This window comes from Pistacia vera, unplaced genomic scaffold (genome assembly GCF_008641045.1).
Source record: "Pistacia vera cultivar Batoury unplaced genomic scaffold, PisVer_v2 Contig93, whole genome shotgun sequence".
NCBI lineage: Eukaryota > Viridiplantae > Streptophyta > Magnoliopsida > Sapindales > Anacardiaceae > Pistacia > Pistacia vera.
Window position 1 is genome coordinate 959,126 of NW_022196812.1, and position 19,892 is coordinate 979,017.

The 19,892-nt window shown below is 34.8% G+C and overlaps 1 pseudogene; it reads right to left on the reverse strand.

Annotated features, from left to right (window-relative positions):
- Window positions 1-1,047: 1,047 nt before the first annotated feature.
- Window positions 1,048-19,892, reverse strand: LOC116120321 (annotated as a pseudogene).

A 19,892-nucleotide genomic window follows, 5' to 3' on the forward strand; every position in this document is an offset into this window, starting at 1 on the left:
CATCAGTTCCATGCGTGAGTTTGCTCACTCATTCCACCAGCTATTTGTTTTATTTCCCCGCTACATCACTAACCACTCTTTCTTCTTCATTTTCCTTCTGCTCTGTATCCTCAATCACCCCTAACCAAGCATCAATGCTAAATTTTATACTAGACAGAAAGCCAGCCAGCACACATATTGCAATAGGCAGACCCCAATTTTTGCAAGATTTTCTCCCGAATCTGTCCCTGATCAGAAAATACTTGGCTTCTGGGGTCTCTTTCTGACCTTTTTCAAAACAAACTCCAACTCTCATCCTCGGTTAGTAGACTTACACGGAGAAGAGGAATGGGATCAATATGGTTGGCTACATCAGGATCACGTATGGTTAGGATCACCGCTTCCATTCGATGAGTTTGGAAAGACCACTTGGAGTTTCTCCATATAGCAGGTGCATGGATATCATCCAAGACAATTAAGAACTTCTGCGTGTTTAATAAATTACGAAGCTTCTCCTGCAATTTCTCCAGTGGCAATTTCTCTTCATCTAACCTCAGAACCTGCTTCAATATCTGAACTAAAAGATTTTTCTTTTAAAGTCTGGAGAAACACAACCCAAGCACGGTTGTGGAAAATTTTCTTTATCTCTGAATGGTTGTAAACTCTTTTCACTAGAGTTGTCTTGCCAGAGCCTGCCGCACCAACCACCGATATAAGAAGTTTGTCACTAGTCAAAATGAATCTACTTAATTCCGAAACCTCGTAATGGAAACCCACAATATCTTCACCATAGAAATGATGAGAAGATGTTGCAAGTGGTGCTTTTCATTTAGAACTTCAGAAAATTTTATTCTGATATCATAGTTGGCCATTAACCAATTTAACTTGTGTGCAGCGATTTCATCAGAAGCTCTTGTGCGCAACTCAACGGGCATAGAGTCGGTTAGCTGACCGTACATTTTTCATCTCGTTGCTGAAACGAAATTGCATATTTGATGACCTCAAGAAAAGCAGGAAAAATTGTGAAAATTTTCTGTTTCTGCAATTCTTTAGTTAGGAAGAAGGCTTTCATGGCGTCCTCTGCCAGATAAACAGCTTGCAGAAGCTGATCTTCCCATCATCAACTGTGAGAGCCCTTCCTTTGTCATCCTCTGAACCTTCTAAGATTTTCAGAGAATCTGTAGTTATCCATGAACAGTCTCAATGCTGTATCGGCTATAGGTCCAATTGGCAAAGTAGAATATGTCCATGCATCATATAGGTTTGTTACGCAAGCCAAATGGTTGCTTCAATAGCCATGGATTCTCGATCTCCGTTTCTCTTTCCTGTCTGTTTTTTTTTTTTTTTTTTTTTTTATCAGATATGAGACTCTAAAAAGACGTCGTGGTCCGTGTAACTCCTTCGCTAATATCTGCAATTGGTCAGAGCTGGTGGCGAAGGACGGATGCATTGGTCTTCGTTGATTTAATGATATATAATATTTTGTGAAGTCATCGGACTTTATCTAAATGTACTGAAACGTTCATTAAATTCCCCTTTATGGCTGCCTTTTTTTTTTTTTTCTATAGAAAACAGAGTTGACTAAAGGAATGGCTTCCCACCCATTCTAATGACTTAAACCAATCATCTCCAAGAAAGTCATCCTGCAACGGCTCCAACCCATTTTCGGAGCAGCATCCGAGAAACTTCAAAACTTGAGCTTTTATTATTTCAAATTGATTTAACCATCAAACGACGCCAACCCATTTTCTGAGCAGCATCCTGGAAACTTCGAAACTCTTGCGCCAAAAACCACCAATATTATATCAACAAACTCACATAGTTTATTATTTCAAAATTACTCTTGAGTAAAACTTCTGTCATTTTGACTTCATGACTTGGAATTGGGAGATAGAGCTTGATCAAAGCATTTTTGTCTACCACATTGGTATAGAACCCAAACTTTACACTCTCAGTTGTTGGGATATTGTGGCTCTTTTTTATCATTTGTTCTCATGTAAAATTATATTTTTATTAAGAAAAAACTATTTAACAAAGAATACAATTCATCTGTATCAGTGTTGAAGATTATATCTCTCAACCAGTGACGGTCAGTATGCCATAGATCATGTAATCAATCATTGTCTCACACGCCATAGCAGATCATTTTTTTTAATTTAGATCAAATATTCAAAGGTGTCAAAGAACTTAATAACTATTACCAGGCTGACTATCTAAGAGATCATAATCGTGGTGAAATGAAGATATTGATAATAAAAGTTACGATGAAGATGATATGAATACAGTTCGTAAGGTGGGATCAATTGCCTTGATTTCTCTTCTTTGTTTAAGAAAACTCCACAGAGGAAGTGGCTGATGACATTGCCTGTGCTTGAAGGACCTGTCAATCTTTGTACCTGCGTCTTCAACACTGGCTTCTTGGTTACGTGGGAGCTTCCACTTCTGGTATTTTGGCCTTGCTGTTACAAAACTCAAGCTTCCTTAGCTTTATCAGCCATCTTAGCTCCAACATAAAGCAAACAGAGGGTGTTTCACTATCAGGTAATGCATTATTTTCTCTTTTGTTTATGTAATAAACCATCTGATTAGTGATTTTTAAAATGAATATTTACCTTGCATGAATTCATTGATTTGGTTAAGGGACTGATGCATAGAATACTTTTTTTTCATTTACAAGACAAGAATAGGATGCTAATAGTAGAAAACAAGTTAAAGAAAAGAAAAGAAAGAAACAAAGAAAACCTAGTTGAAACTTGACATTGGTATGTTATCCAAATATAATAATAACATGAACATGTAATCCTTCATGTTGAACTACATATGTGGAATCCAACAGCCTTTCTTTGCGGCAACAATCTCTTCTGTTTATTTCAAATCAATTGCTGATGAGAGATAGCATTGAAATAGAGAGCCTAAACTATTAAATGTCGATATTAAACCCATATATGATACCAAGGCCTTAGAACTTGTCAAAGCTTATCGACAAATTGCTGATGTTTACACCTTATAGCTCTATGGATGAATTAGCAATGCTATGAGTAGAACAAGGATTGCAATCGAGTCGAGTATTGAGAAGCTCTAGGTCAACTAGGTTTAAATAGTCGAAGCTCGAGCTTAACTAGGTTTAAATAGTCGAAGCTCAAGCTCGAGTTCAACTGAACTTCAATTGTCAAGCTCAAGCACGAGCTTGATAAATATATGATCGGTTCAAGGTCAACTTGATTATAACCGAGTCAGAATCAAGTTTGAGCTCAACTCGATTATAATCGAGTCAAAATGTGAATTAGGAATTTGGGGTCTAAAATTTTTAGTTATTAATTATTTTAATTTATGTGTATAAAATTAAATTATTATATAATATATTGAACTTGAGTGAGTTCGTGAGCTGCTCGAGTAAGTTCGCAAATTGCTCCAAATCAAGTATTATTAGGCTCAAACTTGGCTCGACTCCACACACAAGCTACTCGAGCTCAAGCTCAACTCTAGTCAAGCCTGAGCAACTCGTGAGCGACTCAACTTGTTTGCAAGCCTAATGTCACGCACTTAACTTCTACACTAAGCTACAGAACCAAGGGTATGATAGGTCAGCTTTGAGTTAACCAAACTATACATTTCCACATTTACAAAATTTGAAACTCAAAAGACTTTCAAATATTCATACCGCCATCAATAAGTAACCTCAATGCCTTTAAATTCATTATCAATAGAAACATGTTGAGACAAACCAATAGATTTTGAGCACAATAAATTAGGTTTCCTAATGAGATAATCATCAACCTTATTCTTTTTAAAATTGAATTGATACCAAAATTCACAAATAAAGGAATTATATCCTGCAGACAGTCCTTAACTTGGAATATAAACAAAATTTGTTTTGTTGTGATTCTTGNTTATGTAATAAACTATCTGATTAGTGATTTTTAAAATGAATATTTACCTTACATGAATTCATTGATTTGCTAAAGGACTGATGCATAGAATACTTCTCCCATTTACAAGACAAGAATAGGATGCTAATAGTAGAAAACAAGTTAAAGAAAACAAAAGAAAGAAACAAAGAAACCTTCCTTTGCGGAACATGCAATCCTGTTGAACTACATATGTGGAATCCAACAGCCTTCCTTTGCGGCAACAATCTCTTTTGTTTATTTCAAATCAATTGCTGATGAGAGATAGCATTGAAATAGAGAGCCTAAACTATTAAATGTAGATATTAAACCCATATGTGATCCAAGGCCTTAGAACTTGTCAAAGCTTATAAACAAATTGTTGATGTTTACACCTTGTAGCTCTACGGATGAATTAGCAATGCTATGAGTAGAACAAGGATTGCAAACGAGTCGAGAATTGAGAAGCTCGAGCTCAACTAGGTTGAAAGAGTTGAAGCTCAAGCTTGAGTTCAATTGAACTTCAATTGTCAAGCTCAAGCATGAGCTCAATAAATATATGATCGGCTCAAGCTCAACTCGATTATAACCGAGTCAAAATCAAGCTTGAGCTCAACTCGGTTATATTCGAGTTAAAATGTGAAACATGAAAATGTCAATTAGGAATTTGGGGTCTGAAATTTTTAGTTATTAATTATTTTAATTTATGTATATAATATTAATATAAAATTAAAATATTATATAATATGTTAAATTTGAGTAAGTTCGTGAGCTGCTCAAATAAGTTTGCAAACTGCTCCAAATCAAGTATTATTAGGCTCAAACTTGGCTCGACTCCACACGCAAGCTACTCGAGCTCGAGCTCGAGCTCGACTCGACTCAAGCCTGAGTTAACGAAACTATACATTTCGACGTTTACAAAATTTGAAACTCAAAAGACTTTCAAATATTCATACCGCCATCAATAAGTAATCTCAATGCCTTTAAAGTCATCATCAATAGAAACATGTTGAGACAAACTAATAGATTTTGAGCACAATAAATTAGGTTTCCTGATGAGATAATCATCAACCTTATTCTTTTTAAAATTGAATTGATACCAAAATTCACAAATAAAGGAATTATATCCTGCAGACAGNATTAGAAATAGGGATAAAAATAATAAGCCAAACATATTTAATATAATATCCATTAGATATATACAATCAAAATAACTAAGTGAATATTTAAAAACTCATTATATTTAAAATTGAGTTACACCACTCTTTTACACTATTTTCATTACATCAACATATGTCATAATCACACAAATTTTATTATAATATTAAAAATTTAAAATAATTAAATTCTGTCATTTTGACTTCGTGACTTGGAATTGGGAGATAGAGCTTGATCAAAGCATTTTTGTCTACCACATTGCTATAGAACCCAAACTTTACAGTCTCAGTTGTCGGGATATTGTGGCTCTTTTTTTATCATTGGTTTTCATGTAAAATTATATGTTTTTTAGGAAAAAACTATTTAATAAAGAATACAATTGTAAATAAAAATAAAATTATAAGAGTCCTATTAGGAATTGAAATATGAATCTTATTAAAAATAAATTGTCTCTTATATTGTTTATAAATATAAGGATGAAAATCAATTCAAGGTTATAAAAAGACGTGAGAGCACAAAGTATTTGACGTAAAGGACTAAAGGTTATTAAACATCATGGGAAAAGTATTTTAGAAACTGATATTGTTTCCACTCTTAGGTTATGAGAGAATGAGAATACAAAATTATTAAACATCATGGGTAAAAGTGTATTAGAATTTAGAAACTATGATTGTTTCCACACTAAGTACTAGATTGAGCATCAAGCTTATAATTAAATGATTATTTGCAGAAAATTTATAAAAGATTTCAAATAAAATAAAATCAAGTTATGACACTTAAAACAGGTTTTCGAAAATAAAATGCTGAAACCTTTTGTTTTTCAAAAACAAATGCCATATGTTTCCGGAAAACAATTCTACAATATGTTGCCCATGCAAAACAGTTTTCTGATGGAGAGATCTTCCAAGTCCAGGAAGCTAGAAAAGGTCTCCGTTTCAACCTCCATTTCGCCTTGATGAAACAACAGCATTTCAGAGTTTTCAAAACCCCTGTAACAGTGTTGTACCGTTTTTTCCCTGGAGAGGTAAGTTTACGAATCTGGGCCTTTGTAACTTGATTTTTATAATTTTGTAAATTATAGACTTAATAACAATTTGGTGCGTTTGGTTTTTCTTTTGGATAGGATTTTGGGGATAGTATTGGATAATTGAATATAGAGTATTACGAGGTAAATTTAAAATTTATAAAAAACTCCTTCGTTTGCTAGTTTCATAAACCCTACAATAAATGCACAAATACCCCCACCACTTGCAGTGCAGATCTGGCCACTACTGTCGGACATCTGGTCTGAAAAAATTGCATTACGACACAGTCGGTCGATCTGTGTCATAACGCTTCGTTATGGCCTTTTCTCCCGCCAGATCCACCAGGATCTAACCTGAAAAGGCAATCTAAGGCTTGTCCGTGATCGTCGACGGCCGAAAAAGGCTAGATCAGTGAACTTTGGCCATTTATGTCGTCAGTGCCGTTGTAACAGATTCTGGCTACTACCGACGGTGGTTTCTCGGAATCTGGCAAGTATAGATTGCGGGGGTTTTTTGATAATTTTTAAACTTTTTTTTAAGGTGTATTTATAATTAATAACCTTATGGGGTCTAAAGTAATTAAAAAAAACGGTAATATTTCTGGAATAATGTGCAAACATTATTTGGAGATAGGCAAAGGTTTCAACTTTCATCCTTTGCCTTTCTTTAAAAGTGTTATGACAACGGAACAGTCCATGGTGATCGAAGCAAAGAAGAAGTAGAACACCAAAGCTGATACCGCGAACGTTGTTTACTTCTACAGCTGAACGAACTTAAATTTCATACAACTCAACTCAAAAAAATAATCTACACTCTCAAAAAAAAAAAAAAAATATTATTAAAACATTTTACCCGTAACGACGAAACTGTTTCCTCATGGAGAGATCTTCCGGGTCCAGGAAGCTAGAAGAGGTCTCCATATCAACCTCCATTACGCCGTGACGAAAAGACAGCATCTCAGATTCGAAAAAACCCCGACTGCAACTTCAACTTAAACCCTAGAGGAAAGCTGAAAGAGCTCTTGCCAGGTGTTTCGTTTTATTAGCAAAAGCCTAAAAGGCTAAAAGAAGACGATGAACCCAAACGACAGCGTTTAAAGCTGGTTCTTCTATATAAAAACGCACCGTAAGATACAATCAAAATAATTAAGTGAATATTTAAAAACCCATTATATTATAAATTTTAACCATACATTAATGGTTGACTAATGTGGAGGAGCTATGTTATTTTTAAAATTTCTAATAGAAATTTAGTCCTTTGATTAAACCTTAAGGTCGAGAAAGCCCTTAAAATATATTAAAAGTATATAGTAATTAACTAATTTTATTATTTTCTCGTAAAATTAAAAGTTGAAATTATGTTAATTCTAGGACAAAATAAGAAGTATTTAAATATTTTTTTAAAATGAATATATAATTCAAAATTTAAAATATGTTGTAAGTGATGAACTTCAGACTTAAAATAGTTAATAAAAATTTCTCATTTCAGACTTCTTTATTATGCTCTCTTATTTTCAATCTCTCTTAGTTTATTTCATTAAAATTACACTAGTAAAATTATAACAAAATATAATTTGTCTTTCCTCTTATGAGCTAGCTTTTTAGGTTTGAGTTCTATCCAAACACGTTTATTAAGTTGTTATGACAGTTTATACATCAAATATTACTCCAAAAATAAATATTAATATCCTATCTATATATCTTACAATGATTGATTTAGTAGCACAACAACTATTTCAAAATCAGAAAAGGTCTCCCACGATTGTGAGACATCTGATATTGTTCGGTCATGCCAAAATGAGCCATAAGAAGCCATATATGAGAAAGAAGCTCTCCCCCTCGTCTTAGGTGATGAGCATGTTCACTTCCTCTACCTTGACTTGCTGCATAACATACCATTTCAACCCAAACATCTCTAACTATCTTCCATTTATCTGATATTTTCATTAACTCTGATGCAAGCTTGTGCGCATAATAGANGCATTTCATAGAATTATTTTAATATTCAGTAATGCTATCGATATAAAATTGGGATTCTAAATTTATATCTCGACAATAGTTAATTTAATTTACCAACTCAACTTTGATAAAAAGAAATCCATAAATCCCCCACTGAATTACTTGATAAACTACAGAATTTAGTATTTAAATCAAAATCGTTGTTTCAAACTATTATTTTGAGAAATAGAAGATAAGAAGTGTGTCTACATTTTTATTAATTTTAGTTTAAAATTTTTTAAAAGAGCACAACAAATAAGGTGAATTTGTTATTCAACGGCGAAAATGTCTCATTCTCTCAAATCCTAACATGAGGAGTGCTAGCCAGTAGCCAACATCGCCCAGTGCACTCGTGAGGTTAGTCGCTAGACTCCTCTTTGCCACGTGGCTGAGTTTGTTTTCTATACTATAAACAAACAGTAATACTATTTGTACTAATCGTTTTTTTATCCTTTAACCAAATTTTAATAATTCACTCTAAATTTATAAAATTTTACTTTTACACCCAACAAACTTCATAATTTCTTAATCACCCTAAACAGATTTTAATCAAAATTCTGATTTCATGGTTAAAAGTAACAAGAAGACACTGACGGGAGAGAGTTGAGAGTCATTATCAATACTATAGAGAGGTTGAGATTAATTACCAATACTAACAAAAATAGAACTTTATTGTCTTTAAAAATTATATAAATAGATAAAGCGTTTAAAGACAAACACTTTTTACACTATTATTGTTACTATATCATGTTGAAAAAAAAATTGGCAACCGAATATCGGCACAGTGACCCGTTTTCGACAGCCCATTCCAGCCATTGTGTCTGTATTATCCAAGATATTATAAAAAATTTATAATAAATAAATTTTAGATCTCATTCAATACTTTATATAAGTTTATATTTATTGTAGATAAGGAATTAAGGATATATGAGGTAATTTGATTAATGTGTTCTTTAAAAATTTAAGTTTTTAGATTAAGTTACAAAATTTTACTTTTCTAACAAGTGATTTTATTCGAAAATAAGTGATAAGAAAATCAAAAGACTTTAACTATATAGATTAAGTAAACAAGCAACACCTTAGTCAAAATATCAGCAATTCGCAGATTCAATGAAAAATATTGCAAGATCAATTTCTTAGGAAGGTTTTTCATTGATTTAGATGTTCTTTTGAACTAAATTTTTCCGATATTATTTCCTTTGACGGTCATTATATATTTTCTTTATTTCAAAAAGTTGCGGAGGTCCTGTTGCAGTGAATTAAGTTCCAAGTTCTCCACGGCCTCGTACTTTCCTGAATCAATGAGATGTTGCATTCTCTCAAACTCTTTGGCAACACGACACTCAAAATGCTTCTTGATACTCTCATCATTGTAAATCTTGGTTCTCTCTTAGAACCATATTCCACCACTGGAATGTGGAAATGTGAACGGTCTCCGTTGAGGATTAGTTCAGGTAGCTCCTCCATTCTACCTTCTGTATTGGAAGTACTAGTTTTTGACAGATTGCTTATCTTACCCACTAATTTTTCCAGATTTTTCAAGAAACAAAATTGACTATACGGAAGATTCAAGTGCACGTAAGCTGTTGGCTTCTCTTTCTGAATTGCAATGAAGCTGTCTATGGCATCTTCTGCCAAGTAAACAGCTTGCAGAAGCTTAGAATTTGAGCTGCCATTACTTGAATCACTTTTCAAGAGTTCCTCTACCTGCAGAAGCTTATGAAGTTGTTGATATAGAAAAAAACAGAGAATATCTATGAAAATGTTTCTATATATTAAAATAGTCAAATCACACATGAATAAGGGACTTCTTTGAGTGAAAAAGCTGTACCTGCATAAAACGAAGAATGAGTTCTGGAAGACATGAGTTCTGGAAGATAGCACATTTGACAAAGTCCCCGTATAATATGTGTCGCTGGACCTTCCAAAGAACCATCTTCACTCGAATACCAAGCATCCAATCGACATATCTCCATTGCAACTCCTGGTTGGAACCAAACAAGCTCCCCTGCATTAAATGATTACAAGTTCAATAAGCACTTAAATAATACCATCATAAAACAAGCACAGTTGCAACCAGATGCATGCTTGCCAGAAATGTAGCCTCAGTAGTATTCTTTACCTATAAAGCCAGTTGCCATCACAGTACCAAGAATGCCACCATCATTTAGGGCATGAGACCCGAGTCCATCACCCTCTACTGCCAAACAGCGAAGCACAACCTCGATGCAGTAATTGTTGCTTGATGAAATAGAAACATTCATCTGAACATAAAAAATTTGAGTAATATTACACTTACAAAGACATTTTACAAAGATTTTCATATAACGTAACGTGGCAAAAAATGAATGAAAAAGTGAAACAAAAAGTCAAACTCATTAAATTCACTCTTTCATTCATTTTTTGTTACATCACTTTATATGGAAATCTATGTCAAATGTCTTTGTAAGTGTAATATTACTCTAAAAATAAACATTCATTATGCTACAGAGTACTTGTCAAACTCCACTCCTGCAATTCTTGTGAAAACAAGATGGTCTTTTCTCCATTCTTGCCCTCTTTAAGGTTCATGTGTGACCATTAAAAATATGAATTTAAGCCCCGTGACTATAGTTCTCCAATAATACTACTCATGTATTATCCTAGCGACAAAGCCACACAAGAAAGGCTGCTGGGTAGAAGAAATAAAAGATTAGATAACTAAAAGAAGATCCTATTCTTAACATATTCTCAAACATGCCATACATTAAAAATTCTACATCTCTTTCTCTCTCTTAATCTTCTCATTAAATTATTTTCCTTTTATTTTCTCTAGAATACTTACTTAAAGAAGATCTATTTGCAATAAATAGGATCATCACATTAAGGTTGTGCTGATCCATCATTACGTAAGCAAATCCCTTTTCTTTTTCCCTGGGAAATTCAATCTGTAACTAATAATTAATAATAGTAAACACAGTTTACATCCAGAACTTGAACATTGTATGATAGAAATCCAAAGCCATTCTTCATACCGAAATAATGGTTCAGTTGATTCATATATATGGTCTTCTAGGGAAACCAACCATTGATTTTCTTTTCCTGTATTAAGATTTAAATCATCAAACGTCAAAGCACTAATAATATATCCATAAAGTTCATAGAACAAAATAGGGCATAAGGAGCATCCTCATTCAAAAGAATATCTTGTCAATTTAATATCTTTCTATAAGTGTACAAGAAAAGAGATAGTCAATGTTACTCACGTTGAAGCAATACTAAAGATAAATTCAGTGTCTCTTGGGCTGCTGCAACGGCTCTTTGTTTTTCCCCAAATGAGAGTTCAGAGACATCAGCATTCTCTAATTCAATTTTAAGCCAGTTCCGATACGTTGCATCACAGGAATAGTACTCCCTCTACATACATTAAAAATACATATTTTTATTCATAGGTAAATAATCAGGTCACAAATGCTAACCAAATTTCAAAATATAAACAGCACACATACAAAATGAAGCACACCTAGTCCTGGAACTCTTTTAGATCCTCAGAAACATAATCCTTAAGTGTATCAGGAGTTNGCGATTTAGCACAACTTCCTCGCTCACTGTAGAATAAAGAGCACTCATTACTGCAGCACATATGGTGGCATCAGGACACATACATTCGCCAGTAGGCAGGCAGAGAATTGCTGTAGCATGCAATTCAAGGAATAATGGTTCAGTTGATTCATATATATGGTCTTCTAGGGAAACCAACCATGGATTTTCTTTTCCTGTATTAAGAATTTAAATCATCAAATGTCAAAGCACTAATAATATATCCATAACGTTCATAGAACAAAATAGGGCATGAGGAGCATAAATCCACCTCAATCAAAAGAATATCTTGTCAATTTAATATCTTTCTATAAGTGTACATGAAAAGAGATCGTCAATGTTACTCACGTTGAAGCAATACTAAGGATAAATTCATTGTCTGTTGGGCTGCTGCAACGGCTCTTTGTTTTTCCTCAAATGAGAGTTCAGGGACGCATTCTCTAATTCAATTTTAAGCTAGTTCCGATACGTTGCATCACAGGAATAGTACTCCCTCTACATACATTAAAAATACATATTTTTATTCATAGGTAAATAATCAGGTCACAAAATGAAGCATACCCAGTCCTGGAACTCTTTTAGATTCTCAGAAACATAATTCTTAAGTGTATCAGGAGTTTCTGAAAGCTGCTTCAAAGGTTCAGCAAGGAAACTAAGTAATGCATATGCACCTATAGGCATTGCTAGCACTCTCAACACAGAAATTAAAGCAAACTCCCTGAATAATATGTTGCTGTAGAAAAAAGCATTGATTAATATCTGAAAGTGATTAAACATGCACTAAGGGTTTATTCTAATTTGAGCTTTTCAAGCATGCATAACCAAAATGCACTAGAGAGAACCTTCTGAACCAGGGGAGAAACAAAAACGAACAACTTTAAATGATTCATCACTATGAGTGTTGAAGATTTGAATGCAATAAGAATAACAATCTTTTTCAAACCAGTAAGCACTGCCACAACCTAATACTGGCCATTTTAATGAAACGATTGCAACCACTCAAAGTTTCGAGATTATTGAACATTAATACTACAAACATAGGACCAGAATTACCTGTGTATCAATGCTCGCATAAGAAGTTTAGCACTGATATCAGCAACATCAGCAATGGTGGATGGAGGTGTAAAGCATAACCATTGGATTACCATAGCCTTTTGAAGACTGCAGCCGGTGCTGCTCTGCAACATCAGTTACTTTGTCATATTTCCCAAGTTTGATTTCCCGAGATCTTGACAAAACCCTGTTAGATTATATCATAAATACATCAACTCTTCATCAAAATCCTCATTGACTTTGCCACTACCTCGAGAAAGAAAACATATGCTTCAGAAAACATATAACTACTTCTCAATAATTTCTTCAAAACTGCCTTTTGAATCATCTCCTGGAGAAAATGGCAAATACTCCATAACAGAGAAAAAGATTTTATATTTCACATGCACACTATCATAATGAAAAAGAAAATAACAGTGCAAGTCAAAATAATGAAAAATTGCAGGGGAAAAAGCCTAAGATAATGTGATATATGGTCTAAAGAAAACTCATAATGATAGCAAAACATAATAAAGGACGAGGATGCAACAGAAGCATAACTTCCTGGGGAGTTATAGGCACTGGCTCTTAAGCCTGACTTCCACTCATGTGCACAAAGAGGTCAATACAAGGTGGTGGTCCAAGCTGGGAAGCATAAATCCCAACCAATTCCTCGTGTTGCTTTCAAAAACAAAACACACTACTTGTTATCAGACTTCCACTCAGAAAAATATAAATATAGAAACCTGGACCTCAAAATACAAAAGAGCATCGTCCTGATTTCAAACAAAATTAGAAAATAAAATTCATATAGGATAACTGATACTACTGTCAACATCTAGAAATTCACGTTGTGACAAACACAAATGTTGGAACGTACACAGCCCACATATCTAGACAAGCTCAGTAATTGTATCTTTCAGGAATTAAAAGAAAAATTCTAAACTCTAAGCACAGTTTGGAAAAAGGCACAGACATCTAAAACAGCTGGGCTTGTAATTACTTACATGTGTATAATGTGATCACCAACAATCATAAGCTCCTCCCTAATAGGATTTTCATTTCATCAGTAAGTAAATATCTAAGCACAAGCACTAGATGTGCACCAAATCAGGATCCCGAGGGGAACCAAAGTGATTGTTCAGCAAAAAATGATTCACCAGCCAAAAAAAATAAATAAATAAAAAAGAATCCAGTGAATTTGAAATAGAATTTAAATCACTTCAGACTATTGATCCATCTAATTCTGGCAATGGCCTAAGATCTTCTAAGGCAGTAATGCCTTTAATGAGTAGTTTTCATTTGCCAATTGCCCAAGTCTTTTTGTCTTAAATCCAATTCCAAATTTCTCAGTCTGAAACTGCACCAAGGAAAGAGGAAGAAGTCGCAATTACTATGAAGGACAAAGGATTGGGGTGCCGTGGTTCGGTCGAGCAATGTGCAGTTAGAGACAACAAACCATAAGTTTCAATGAAGTTGAAAAGCTACATTCTTTCAAAGAAAACAACATATAGAAACCATAATCTAATATTTAGGATAAAATAAAAGGAAAAAAAAATATGAAAATAAAAAAGAGGGATAAAAACTTTCTAATTTCCACCACAGATTACCAGCCGACAGAAGGGGAAACTGGATTTAATGGCAATCCATGCAGTTGAGATCAAAGATCCTTGAGTTAATTGAGTTGAGATCTCTTTTTTACATGGAAGGCAACTAAAAGACGAAGTCTTTAACAATATAGTCTTTTTTACAATACACCTGTGGTTCGCCATTAATATGTAATAAAAGTAGTATAGTGCCCTTGAGCTGCAAAAAAACAATCACATCTGATTAAACCAAATGCTAGAAGGCAAACCTTCCACTTTGCCATTGTCTCTCAAATGGTATTTTTTCTAAATTACTTCAGGAGAACATGATAGTATGTCCAATTCAATCTCTTACATCTTCCATCAATCCAGAACCAATCTTCATAAAATCCAGGATAGGAAGCCAGAAATTCAGTACGGCAAAGTAACTTGGCAATGAAAATAAAAAACACAAGTCCTTGAGACAAACCTCAATTTGTCGTTGCTGCTCCTTGCACCCTAAGCAACAGCTTCATGTACCATTTCTCTAATTTAGCAGAAAGATGAAGAGCCCTATATGAGCAGCACAAAAAGGGGATAACACATTCAAATGAAACACATTGTCAACGACACCTGAATGGAGTTTTTGAAAGAGAAGAAAAGATCTCGTGGTTGCTGGTTCAGAACTTGCAGTGGCCAACTTCTGGTCCAACCAGGGCGAGAGGTGCTGCTCATTTGTCCAGAATTTCCTTCAATATCATCTCCATAACTTTTAACTGTTCCATTCTACCCGTTGTGAATGACAGTTCTAGGTCCACTTGAACATCAAGCCATGACTTTGCCATCGCCCAGCATGCAGACTGGAGAAATAGAGCAAGATTTCAGAATAGATTCATCATAGTAAGTGATAAAATATTATATGAAATTAGAAAAGTTACAAAGTAAGAATGCTAGGAGTCAGCTATCGGCTATCTCTTCACAGAATCTTGAATGAAATTTAGAAAAAAATTCTTTAGTTTCAAGAAACTGAAGACCACAGAATCTGTTGGAGGTAAGACTCCTACTATGAAAACAAAGCAGTGCATACATTTCTCAAGGGTTTCCACGCAAAGTGTGTGAAATTTAATTCAAAAGGCCTTATAAAATAATTCAGAAATCTTGCTCTCTTAGAGAGACAAAGAACAGCAGATCAGATAATAAGAGAATAAGCAACGGAATACGCATTAAATGTTTACAGACACTCAAGTAATAATAGCAAGAAAGCTCTTTGATGGCTGTTTCAAGCTACCTCTGATGTACAATAGGAAGACATTTCCACAAGACGCACTGGTGACAATACCACTTTCCAGTTCAATGGCTTGAAGAGTTCTATTTTTTCCATTCTTCACCAGGGCTTCAACAGAGGAAATAGGTCCATTCCTCCGAAAAGGGCAGCTCATCCTGGCTGCCAAAAATTGGAGTATTCTATGATGCCAGAAAAGGAAATAAACAGGAATTTGCAATCAAAATTTCTCAAAAATTCATACCTGTCCAGCAGATCGGCAAAGGTCACATGCCTCTTCGTTTCCAGGCTTAATAGAGTCCAGACATTTCAGAAGGGATTCATCTAGTTCTGTAGACTAAAACTGTTAATGCTACATTAGACCAGAATTAGATGTTTAAGAAATACTCCTGTCACAAACGGAACGACCAAAATCCACCCACATGGTATATTGCAATCAACAAGTTCAACTATAAGTAAATTGAGATCTAGAAAAAAGCATGAAAATGGTGCAATCCTTTTTGTGCACGGAAACATTTTAAGAAACTGATTGCCAATGTACTGCAGCAGAAACATGGAAAAGACTAGTTCTAATGCAACAATGATGGAGTCGAACTAATGTCTTTGTTTAAGACACACTTCCTGTGAAATAGCAAAAAACGCTTCATTCTTCACTACAAGGAGACTTATCATACTATTACATAATGTATTTAATAACATCCTTTATGCATTGATCTGTTTCTCTAAACATTCCACTCTATCAAGAGTTCAGTATCACAGTACCCCTTAACTAATATGCAACTCTAAAATGTTAGATTTCCAAATAATGTCTGTTTTACATTGAAATATGAACTTCTATGCATGGTTATAAGCAGCCTAATATGGAAAATAAACCCAACAGTTGGATTATACGATGCACAATGTCAAATGAAAGCAATCTTAAGAGATTATGTAAGACAGTATGAGAGAGTACCTTGTCATCAGGTAACTGGTGAGCATGTTCGCGTTGGAGCATCAAAATCTAAGTGGTGAACAGTGTTAGAAACCGGAAGCTCTTTCTTGAGAAAACATTGTGTATGGTGCCAAATTCCAGAATGGGAAGATAGGTACCCACATGAGATCCTCAACCGGAAATAAATAATATTTGTCAAAAAAATGCAGTTGACTAACAATCTTCATACATGATAAAAAATATCAGTGCAAAGTCTCTTGCCCTAGAAGAGGAGTAACCCAGTGATACAGAGTAAAATATTTGCATGCTAAGCAGAATAGAGACCAAATTTTAAGTTTTGGTATCACAAACCAATGTCTAAAATATTCATCCAGTAAAAAGACATCTCAAACCCATAAGACAATAGTCCTAATTAATATAAAATTCCACTAAAAAAGGTATCCATATTCAACATGGCAGAATTCAAAACTAATCACCTTGCTTCCAAGTCAAGAGCTTTAGAAGCTAATCCTTCAGCCATTGAACAATCCGAAGGCATAATTGTGTTGTATGGTCATCACAACAAACTGGCAAGCTCTATATGTGATGTGAAGGAACTGTTAATAAATAGATTTAAATAGGGGTAAACCTTCAAAAGTAGATAGAGGTCCCTATTAATGACAAAGGAAAAATATGCGCACCAGGATATGATCTTCAGGGGGTTCTTCAGTCCCTGCAAGAACAACCAGAATGTCATACCTAAGACCCTAAGTTCATACACAAGGTTTGCAGACAGTGAAAAATTGAAGAGGAAAGTTAACATCAAGGGGATGACATAGCACCCAACAACATACAGGAAGAAATATGCTGATAACTACAGGGGAATGAATATCTTCAATACATTTAGCAAATAAATTATATCAAGAAGAAAAAGAAGACCAAAAAGATACGGATTTACATTATGCAGAAGAAAAAAGAATAAGATTAGGTGGTATATTACTCTTTCCTAAGACATTACTTATTTATCAACTAAATATCAATTGTAGCTGAAAATGTTTTAGAGGTAAAGATATATTACCTTTTCCATATAGGTACCACAGAAGAGACCACGAAGCGGCCTCATCAAGCAAGAGCTGAGCATTCTGCCTCATCAACTTGTCCTCCACAACCCTCAACTGTATGTTGGACAAATACCTGCAAAGCCAACAAACAAAATGAAGTCAAATGGCCCCCCCAAAACACTGATATTACCTAATAAACTAAAGATTTTATCCAATATACTCCATAAAGTAGATAGCAGTAAGTATTCCATTTATATCTAAAAATGAACAAGAAGATGCAATGAATGAGGTCAATCATTTCCAACTTGCTATAATGCCAGTGTATTTATTAATGTAACCAGGGAAACAAATCAATTTGACAAAAGGGAGAATCACAGACACTACCTTAGTAATAAGGAAAAGATGTAGGCTACTGTAATTTTGTCCATACCATGACATCAAATGTCATGCACACAAGAAATACAGAACCTTGAAAGAGCATAATAGCACTCACCTAATCGGTTCAGAATGTTTTAAAACCCGGCCCGGCCCGGCCGGTTGAACCGGGACCCGGAAGCTTCAACGGGCCGGGTTTAATTTTTTCCTATTCACCCAATAGGCCAATACCCCAGGATTTCCGGTGATGGTCGGCGAACAATTAACTGTCGGCATGTTGGGGCTTTTGAAGAGCAATTTCCAGTGAATGTAATGGCGGTGAAAGAGTTGATTTCCGGTGAGTAAATCGACCGGAAATCGAACAAAACTGGCAGCAGCAACGATGACACTTTTCCGGCGATTGACGAGGATTACGGCGGTGGGGTGAGGTGGGTTTTGGTCGGAAGGAAAAGGGGAGTAATTCTGGGGTGATGGGGAGGGTTGTTGTTGCCGGAATCAATGGGATCTAGCCTGGAATGCCGACGTCGATGTCGGTGAGATCTGGCCGAAATCGAACCTATTTCGGCCAGATCTTGGGTATATTTTGATGGAAATGGACTCAAGGGACGATTGTGGTCGCAGAAAAATTAAAAAAGGACCAACATGAAAATGTTTATGAAAAGAAGGAAAAAAATATGCAGTCTAAAAAAGCTCAAAAGATAAATGTCAATCTGCATAAACATTTTCATCAATTAGTCCAGCATTTCCTAGAACTCACACAATAAGTTTTAGTGTAATAGTTTAACAGACTATTTAACTTTATTAGTTCCCACCTCCCAGAAACAAGCAAAATCAATTAATAAGGCCACTCAAACAAATCCCAAAAAACTAATTACTTAACAAATTATATCATTATGACAAAGTTTTAAAATAAATAAATAATGATCTCAATTATAGCACTCTATACTCAGAATTTTACTTCAAGCACCTTGAAGAGTAGAATCCAGTAGAGATGCAAACAGAGCAAAGGTTGTCTCTCCACTATCTGCCAATGCGTCATTCTCAATCTTGCAAGCTTTTAGTGACTGACTTCCTAAGTGGATTGAATCAAGACCAAAGACCAACATCAGTATCAAAGATGCCATGGCTATCAATTGACGACCTCCTTTTACTAGCAGGTTGCATCTTAACCGGTGTTCCTCCATAGTCAAAGCTCTGAACCTCTTGCTTAATATTTTCAAGAATCAATGCAGTGTTAGTTGGACTGTCGATATTTGTCCCATCATACAACAGCGCGGGGTCATTGTTCTTCAAAACTGAACGTTGTTGATGAGGGGATATGCTTGAAGCTGAGTGCCTTTTCCTGCACATGCGGCATGCTTGAAAATGATTACAAAACAAAGTACAGAGAGTTAAGAACAACTTTTTTAATTCTAATCCTCAAAAATTCCACCTCTTCCCCTGACCAATTATAGAACAGTCAAAAGAAAAGAGAGAGACCAAACAAAATATAGAATATAATAGGAAAAAACAATGACAAATTCACAACTACATACTACAAGACAACCAATGAAGAAGCTGAGACAATGCAAAAATAAACATTTTCCCATAAATCATGCCCCGATTTCAACCCATTCTTTTTTTTTTTTCTATTCGTTCGCTTCAATTTGAGGATTTCGTTTCCGGTTTTTCCAATTATCACTCTTAAAGGTTTCAACTTTCATCCTTTGCCTTTCTTTAAAAGTGTTATGACAAAGGAACAGTCCATGGTGATCGAAGCAAAGAAGAAGTAGAACACTAAAGCTGAAACCGCGAACGTTGTTTTCTTCTACAGCTGAACGAACTTAAATTTTTTACAACTAAACTCAAGAAAATAATCTACACTCTCAAAAAAAAAATATATATATTAAAAAATATTAAAAAATTTTACCCGTAACGACGAAACTGTTCCCTGATGGAGAGATCTTCCGGGTCCAGGAAGCTAGAAGAGGTCTCCATATCAACCCCCATTACGCCGTGACAAAAAGACAGCGTCTCAGAGTTTCGAGAAAACCGCGACTGTA